The following is a 9,030-nucleotide window of genomic DNA, read 5'->3' on the forward strand; positions in this document are numbered from 1 at the left end:
AGCCCAGCAGGTCGAGGCTGCGGTGGCCAGGAGCGGCCACTGAACTCCAGTCTGGGCGACAGAGTGAGACTCCAACTCAAAAAAACAAACAAACAAAAAATAGAAACAATTTAAACAGTCAACTGCAGAGTAGAAATAAAACCTGGCATGTGTACAATGAAATATAACACAGCAGTAAAAGGGAATGAATAATTGAAAATTGTGACAAAATGGATTAATCTGAAAATAATTATGCTGAATGGAAGAAACCAGACAAAAAATAAAACATACCATATTATTTTATTTATATATAATTTTGAAAAATACAAATAGCCTATTGTGATTGAAAGCAAATGATTACATGGAATCATGGAATTGGGTAACATAGAAGAGCAAGGGGAAGGCATTTTAAAGGGACAAGAAGAGACTTAGTGATAATGGTTATGTTTATACTCTTGATTATATTAATTGTTTCACTGGCCGTATACATGACAAAAATGATATGGTTGTACACTTGATTTTCTTGTGTTTTTAAAAATTTACACTTTAAATATGTACAATTTATTATCTGCATATTACAATGAGTAAGCAATCATTTTGCATGGTTCCCATATGCACAAATTTCAGTCAGCACAGATCAGTTAAATGACATCCACCCCTTAAAATGTGGTTTAAACTCACCAAGAATATTTATTGTGAATAATTGCATAAAGCAAAAACTTTGCTGCTATCTCTTCAATCCACAAATCGTTATAAATAGATACACAGCATGATCAGTGACTAGTCACATTGCCTTTTTCAAAATCTCGTGATTTTTTTACTGTACATATGTTGTTCAGTTCATGCACAGACAGCAAAGCATGTGATTGTGTTGCTTCCTTACATCCCAGTGATAAATTCACATGACATTTTACCAAAATGGACAATCAAAAGAGAGAATTGACTGACTGTGACAGTTAAATTTATATATCAATTAGACTCAGCCATGGAGTGCCCAGATATTTTGTCAATCATTATTCTGGGTATGTCTGTGAAGATATTTTTGGATGAGATTTACATTTTAGTCAGTAGACTGAGTTAAGCAGAATGCCCTCCCTAATTTGGATCATGTTTATTCATCTAATGAGGTCTGAATAGAAAAATAGATCGACCCTACCATGAGTAATATGGAACACTACTTGCCTAACTTTTGAGTCTAGAACATTGGTCTTTTCCATCCTTTGGACATGAGCTGAAACATTGGCTCTTCTTGGGTCTTGACCCTGCTAGCTTTCAGACTTGCACTTATGCCATTGGCCCTTCTGATTTTCCAGCTTGCTGACTACAGATCTTGGGATAATTACATAGTTCCATGACCAATTCCTTATAATAAATCTCTTACTGTGTATCATAAATCTTGTTGGTTCTGTTTCTTTGGAGAACCCTAACTAATGTAGATTTTGGTTCCAAGATGTGGGGTGCAGGTGTAACAAAATGCTACTAAAATGTGAAAGTAGCCTCAAAACTGGGTAAGGATAGAGGCTGGAAGAGTTTGAAGGTGCATGTTAGAAATATAGATATTCAGTGTGATTCTGGTAAGGGCTCAGAAGGAAAAACAGAAGAACTGGAGGGAAAGCTTCCATTTGCAAGAGAATACATATATAATAATGAACAGAATGTTGGTAGAAATATGTGTTAAAGGCCATTCTGGTAAGTTCTCAGGTATAAATGAGGAACAGGTCATTAGAAACTTGAGGAAAGGTGATCCTTGTTATAAATGGGCAAAAGATCTTGGCTAAATTGTGTCCTAGTGTTTTATAGTAGGTAGAACTTTTAAGAAATGAAATTGGGTACTTAACAGAGGTGATTTTTAAAGCCGTATAGTGAAAATGTGGCTTAAGTCCTCCTTACTGCTTATAGTAAAATGTGAGTGGTGATAAATTAATTGAAGAATGAATTATTAAACAAAAAGAAGAACCTGGAGATTTGAAAAACTCTCAGCCTATCAATATTGCACAAATGAGAAAACTTGTCCTGAAGAAGACACTAAGGATCTATTAACAAACCATTTGATAAAGAAATCATAGGTGTACCTCATGGACTTATTCAACCATTTCAGCAGAAAGCAGGAATAGAGATGCAGTTATTCCAGGAGGGATACTACCAGTTTGAACTGAAGACAGAGAAAGCAAGACAGAATGAAGGAAGGCTTTCAGCCTTTTTGGATTCTATAGGACAGGAATACAGAGCTGTTCAGCTGCAAATGTACACAATTCTTCAAAAAGGGAAGGATGACACTAAAGGTGAGCCAGAAATAACTAGTGCTGCTACTCCTACTACAGAACTCAGGGACAAAACTGTTTCCTAGTTGGTCTCAAAAAGTAGTGCCCTCACAGAGAGCACTGGGTGCAGAATAAGTTTGAAGAGCCATTGGGGTGATACTGTCAACCCAGTGGGCCTGGAAATGAACCATCAAGCCAAACACAATTATTCTCAAGCCTTAAAATCTAATGGAGTTTTTAAAAATAGATTTTAGACTTGCTGGACACCTATCATCCTGTCCTTCCCTACTTCTTTTTTCTGGAATGGGATTGTATATCCTATGCCTAGCCTACCATTGTATTTTTGAAGGATATAACTTGTCTAGTTTCATAGGTTCACAGCTGAAGAAGAATTTTGCCTCATGATGTATAGTACCTTGAGACTCACCCATATCTGAATTAGATGATATTTATTTATTTTATTTGAGATGGAGGCTCGATCTGTTACCCAGGCTACAGTGCAATGGAACAATTGTCATTTCCTCTATTATTAAGAATGCTTTGGCCAGGCTCGGTGGCTCAGCCTTTAATCCCAGCACTTTGGGAAGCCAAGGCGAGTGGATTGCCTGTGCCTGCAGACTCGAGACCAACCCGGGCAACTCAGTGAGACCTCATCTCTACAATAAATTTTTTAAAAATGAGCCAGGTGTGGTAGCGTGTACCTGCAGTTCTGGCTACTTGGAAGACTGAGGCAGAAGGATTGCTGGAGCCCAGCAGGTTGATGCTAGGGTGGCTATGAATGTACCACTGCACTCAAGCCTGAGTGATGGAGTGAGACTCCAACTTAAAAAAAAAAAAGACTGCTTTGCATGGCTTTGGGTTGCATAGTAATTTTTATAGTCACACAATGTGGTACAAAGAGAAGATTGCCTGTATACCTTCACTAAAGCTGCCAAAAATAATAAATTAGTAATAACTTATTCAAAAGATGAAAACCATGAGATAATAAAATTATTCACATAAAACATGTAAATATTTTTTCATACGTAGCACTGAAACTTTATGTTCCAGAATTTTATTATTCTTTTCTATATATTAAAGTTTTAAACTGTTGCTTCTAAGTAATGAGTTTCATTATATTTAGCAAATTAGTCATTCAGTACATTATTAGCTCTTGGTAAAGTAACCTAATCCCTAGAAGATTCCAACCACTTTATGTAACTATTAGATACTGGGAATTGAGTGATAAGCTATGTACACATATAGGTATAATATGTGTATATCTCAACCTTCTCTCTAGCTATAAATCTGTGAAACTGTAAATCACTTAATTGTGCACAGTCAGAAGCAATCCATACAATAGCCTATTTGGTAAGCACTAAGTTGGTAGATATATCACCTCATTAAGGTAAAAAGAAAAAAAAAAGAAAACAATCATGGATCAATCCATGAAAAACATACTACAGTGCAAGAGAAACAGAATATTCTCACCAAAAGCCAGTGTTTCTAATACTGAAAATTAGGTAGAAGAAAATTTTATAAATATTTTCAATATATGTCATTATTTTAGAGGGTAAGTAAAACTAAAGCAGAAAACCCAAGCTAGAATAGGAAATTTTCAGAATTATATAAAAAGAGAGGTCTGGTGTGGTGGTTCACGCCTGCAATCCCAGCACTTTAGGAGGCCTAGGCGGGAGAATAGCTTGAGCCCAGCAGTTTGAGACCCGCCTAGGCACCATAGCAAACCTCATGTCTACAAAAAAATTTTAAAAATTAGCCAGGCATGGTTGTGTGCACCTGTAGTCCTAACTACTAGGGAGGCTGATGCAGACGCTGACTAAAATAAAATAAAATAATAAAATAAAAATAGTTGAGTGATAAAAAGGAAGATTCCAAGTAGATTAAAACTTTGCTAATAGAATTATGTTTACATTAGAGAGAATATGTACCTAAGTGCAAACAAATCAGTGTGATATTGAGTTTACCCAGTAATCAGAGGAAAAAAGGAAGAAATATGCAAATGATGTTATATTTGAAACATATATAACTTAGGTATGTTTGTAAAATAAAAATAACATTTGGAGAAGAAGCAAAAATAAAAAATATACGATTTTTTTAAATCTAAGAATTCTAATTAACCAACTCAATCTAATCTATGAAAAATCACAGAAAAGACAACTACTCAAATCTACCTGACAATGTTTTTGAAATGTAATAAAAGAAATAAACATGCTGGCAGAGGAACCATGTTTCCTATAAGGAAACAAAAATCTGGTTTGCCTCAATTTGCTCTATAACACTACATTTCAGAAGACAGTGGAGAAACAGAATTCTAAGGAAAAAAAATTGATTTAATAATTTTTTGGAGTAACATTAGCAAGATGCCAAAACAGGAGGTTCCAGACTTCACTGCCCCTCACAGGAAAGTTCAACTACCAACTATTCATAGACAAGAACACATCACCCAGGGAACGAGATGGCTGTTGACCAGAGAATAGATCCTGAGGCCTGGCTTGACCTGAGAAAATTTCGGTGCCCAAATGCAGTAACTCAGCCTGATTATAGAGCCCACCTAAACTTGGAGCATCCTAGCCATATAGAGAACCCCAAAACAAGCATGACGTGCCCAAGGTCATTACCAGCTGGCCCATTCAGAATCACAGGCTATGAAGGTCTGTCCTTGACCAAGAACATGTGTAAAAACCAGAAATGTTGGCTGCCTCCCCAGATGCGTAGATACCAATGCAAGGACACAAAGATTACAAAGATTCAGGAAATCATGACACCTCCAAAAGAAACTAACAAAGCTCCCAAACAAAGGGATAGCTATGAAATAAAAGGCAAAAAATTTAGAATCCTCTTCTTAAAGAAGTTCAGCAAATTGCGACAGTATACAGATTTTAAAAATTAAATGAAGTTTGGAAAACAATACATGAAGAAAATGAAAAGTTTGACGAAATAGAAACAAACAAAAAACTCTGAGAGATGAAGAATACAGTGACTGAACTGAAAAATGCAACAAAAAGTCAACAGTAAGCTCAATGACAGGACATTTGATATTATTCAGTCAGAGTTGCAAAAAGAAAAAGGAATGAAGAAAGCCTACAGGAATTACAGGACACCATAAAGAAACCTAACCTACCTATAATAGGAATTCAAGAAGGCGTAAAAGGGTCAGAAAGCATATTTAAATAATCTATGGCTGAAAACTTTCCTAATCTGGGGTAAGATGCCACCATCTAGGTACAGGATACACAAAAATCTCTACTCAAATTCAACCCAAAGAGGAGTTCACCAAGACACACAATAAACTGTCAGAAATCAAAGACAAAAGAAAAATTCTGAGAACCAGAGATAAGAAACATATTACATGCAAAGAGGTTCCAATACGACTTTGTATTCCTCAGCAGAAATCTAACAAACCAGGAGAGAGAGTGGAATGATATTTTCAAAGTGCCGAATCTACTAACCACATTACTCACAAAGCTTTCATTCTAAATGTCGGAGAAATAAAAACTTTCACAGACAAAAGTGAACTGAGCCTGCCTTACAAGAATTGCAAAGGGGAGTTCTTTAAACTGACCCAAAAGTCCACTAATTAATGTCATAAAAGTTACAAAAGTACTAAACTCAATTGCATATGTAACATAAAGCTATACTCAGAATACTCTAGGACTATAATTGTAGTGTGTATACCAGTTTTGTCCCTAATATGAGGGTTAAAAGACAGAACTATTAATAGCAACTATAGCTGAAATGTCATGATAAATATTACAAAATGTTATAAGTTTTTACATCAAAACATAAAATTGGTGGGAATAAAAGGGTAGAGTTGTGTGCAATCAAAGTTAAGTTCTTATTAGCTTGAAATAGACTGTTGTAAGTATAAGATGTTCTATGTAAGCCTCATGGTAACCATGAAACAAACATTTATAGTAGACACACAAAACAAAAATAGGAAGAATTCACAGCATAATTACAGAAAACTGTCAAACCACAAAGGAAGACACCAAAAGAAAAAGAAAGAAACAAAGTATCTACAGAACAAGAAAATTAAACATAAACAGAACATTCCATCTAACAGCAACAGAATATATGTTCTTCTCAAGTGTGGGTGAAACATTCTCTAGGATAGATAATATTTTAGACAAATCAAGTCTTAGCAAGTTTAAAAATAACTGAAATCATGTCAAGTACCTTTTCTGACCATAATGGTATAAAACTAGAAATCAGTAACGAGTAATTTTTGAAAATTCACACGAGTGAAAATTAAACAACATGCTCTCAAACAACCGATTGGTCAATAAAGAAATAAAACAATACATTTTAAAACATCTTGAGACAAATGAAAATGAAAATACAGCATACCAAAACTTAAGGGATACAGCAAAAACAATTCTGAGAAGAAAGCTTATAGCAATAAATACCTGCATTAAAAAAAAAGAATAAAGATCTCAAATAAATAACCTTATGCCTCATGGAAATAGAAAATTAAGAACAAACTAATTCTAAATTCAGCAGAAGGAAATAAGTAATAAGGATCAGAGTAGAAATAAATGGAGACAAGAAAAACAATACAAAAGGTCAAAAAACTAAGAGTTGGTTTTTTTAAAAGGTAAACAAAATAGACAAACCCTTAGCTAGACTAAGAAAAAATGAGAGAGGACTCAAAATCAGAAATAAAAAAGGAGCCATTTCAGCTGATACCACAGAAATGCAAAATACTATAAGAGACTATTATGAACAATTATATACCATACAGTTGGATAACCAAAAAGAAATGAATAAATTCCTAGACAAATATAGCCTACTAAGACTGCATCTTGAAGAAACAGACATTCTGAACACATGAATAACAATTACAGAGATTGAATCAGCAGTAAGTCTCTCATCACAGGAAAGCCCATGACCTGTTGGTTTCACTGCTGAATTTTGCCAAACCTTTAAAGGACTAATATGAATCCTTCAAACTTCTTCCAAAAAATTGTAGAGGAGAGGATATTCTCAAACTCTTATTATGAAGCCAGCATTACTCTGATACCAAAGCTAGACAAGGACATTAGGGGGGAAAAAAACCCCCAAAAAACTATAGACCCATATCCTTGATAACATAGATGCAAAAATCATCAACAAAATACTAGCATGCCGAATTCAGTAACACATGAAAGACTCGTTCACCATGACCAAGTGGGATAACCTGGGATGTAAGACTGGTTCAACATAAACATATTAGTAAACATGATATAGCTTATTAACAATGAATGATAAAAGCCATATGATTATTTCATTATATGTACAAAAAACATATAACAAAATTAAACATTCTTTCATAGTAAAAGCAACAAATTTGGTTTAGATGGAATGTAGCACAATACAATAATGGCCAAAGATGATAAGCCCATAGCTAATATAATACTGAGCAATGAAAAATTGAAAACTTTTTACTTTCCTCTTAGGATTAGGATCAAGACAAGGATGGCTACTCTTGCCAGGGCAGTCAGACAAAAGAAAGAAATAAAACATATCTATATATAAGAAAAGAAGAAGTGAAATTATTACTGTTTGGTGATGGCATGATCTTATGATGACAAGATTCCACCCCGCCAAAAAGACTGTTGAAATAATAAACAAATACAGTAAAGTTGCAAGATTCAAAATCAACACCTAAAAATCAGTGTTATTTACATAAACTAACAACAAACTATCTGACAAAGAACAATCAAGAGAACAATCACATTTACAATATCTATTAAAAAAAACCTTAGGAATAAATAACCAAGGATACAAAACACCTGTACACTGAAAACTATAAAACATTAATGAAAGAAATTGAAGAAACAAATAAATTGAGTGAATTTTGTGTTCATGAATTGGAAAATCAATATTGTTAAAATGTTAATACTATCCAAAGCAACCTACAGATGTAGTGCAATCACTATCAAAATTCCAATGTCATTTTTAATGGAAATAGAAAAAATTATCCTAAAACTCATGTGGAACTACAAAAACCCCAAATAGTGAAGGCAATCATGAGCAAAAAGAACAAGGTTGGAGTATCACACTTCCTGATTTTAAACTATAATACAAAGCTGTGCTAATTAAAACTGCGTGTTACTGGCATAAACATAGATTCATTGACCAATGAACTCGAATAGAGAGACCAGTAATGAACCCATACATGTATGGTCAACAGATTTTCAACAAAGGTGCCAGGTATACATATTGGTAAAATGGCAATCTCTTCAATAAATGGCTGCATATTCATATGCAGAAGAATGAAATTGGACACTAATTCACACCACATAAAAAAACCAACTCAAAATAGATGAAAGACTTAAATACAAGATCTGAAACTGTAAAACTATTAGGAGAAAACATTTCCATATAGAGGAAATGACATGACATTAGTCTAGGCAATAATTTTTTTTAGATTTGACCCCAAATGTTCTGACAACAAAAGCAATAATAGACGGGATTATATAAAAGCATAAAGCTTCCTTACAACAAAAGGAAACAACAGAATGAAGAGACAACCTATGGACTAGGAGAAAATATTTGCAAGCCATGTATCTGACAAGGGACTTATCCAAAATATTTAAGGAACTAAAACAATTTCAAACAACAATCTAATTTAAACATGTGAAACACGGGTTTGAGACCTGTCTGGGCAACTTGGCGAGACCTCATCCCTACAATAAATAAAAAAAATTAGCCAGGCATGGTAGTGCGCACATGTAGTTCCAGCTACTTGGAAGGCTGAGGCGGAAGGACCTGCTGGAGCCCAGCAGGTTGAGGCTACAGTGGCTGGGGG

At 34.5% G+C, this 9,030-nt stretch overlaps 1 protein-coding gene and 1 pseudogene across 1 annotated transcript in view; both read left to right on the forward strand.

Moving 5' to 3' along the window:
* BAZ2B (bromodomain adjacent to zinc finger domain 2B) overlaps positions 1 to 9,030 on the forward strand; it is a 406,036-nt gene that overhangs the window by 64,470 nt on the left and 332,536 nt on the right. The window lies entirely within an intron of this gene.
* Positions 2,250 to 9,030, forward strand: part of LOC103268081 — a 9,337-nt pseudogene continuing 2,556 nt past the window's right edge.

This window comes from Carlito syrichta, unplaced genomic scaffold, assembly GCF_000164805.1.
Source record: "Carlito syrichta isolate Samal-C Ts95f unplaced genomic scaffold, Tarsius_syrichta-2.0.1 Scaffold308699, whole genome shotgun sequence".
Classification (NCBI taxonomy): Eukaryota; Metazoa; Chordata; class Mammalia; order Primates; family Tarsiidae; genus Carlito; species Carlito syrichta.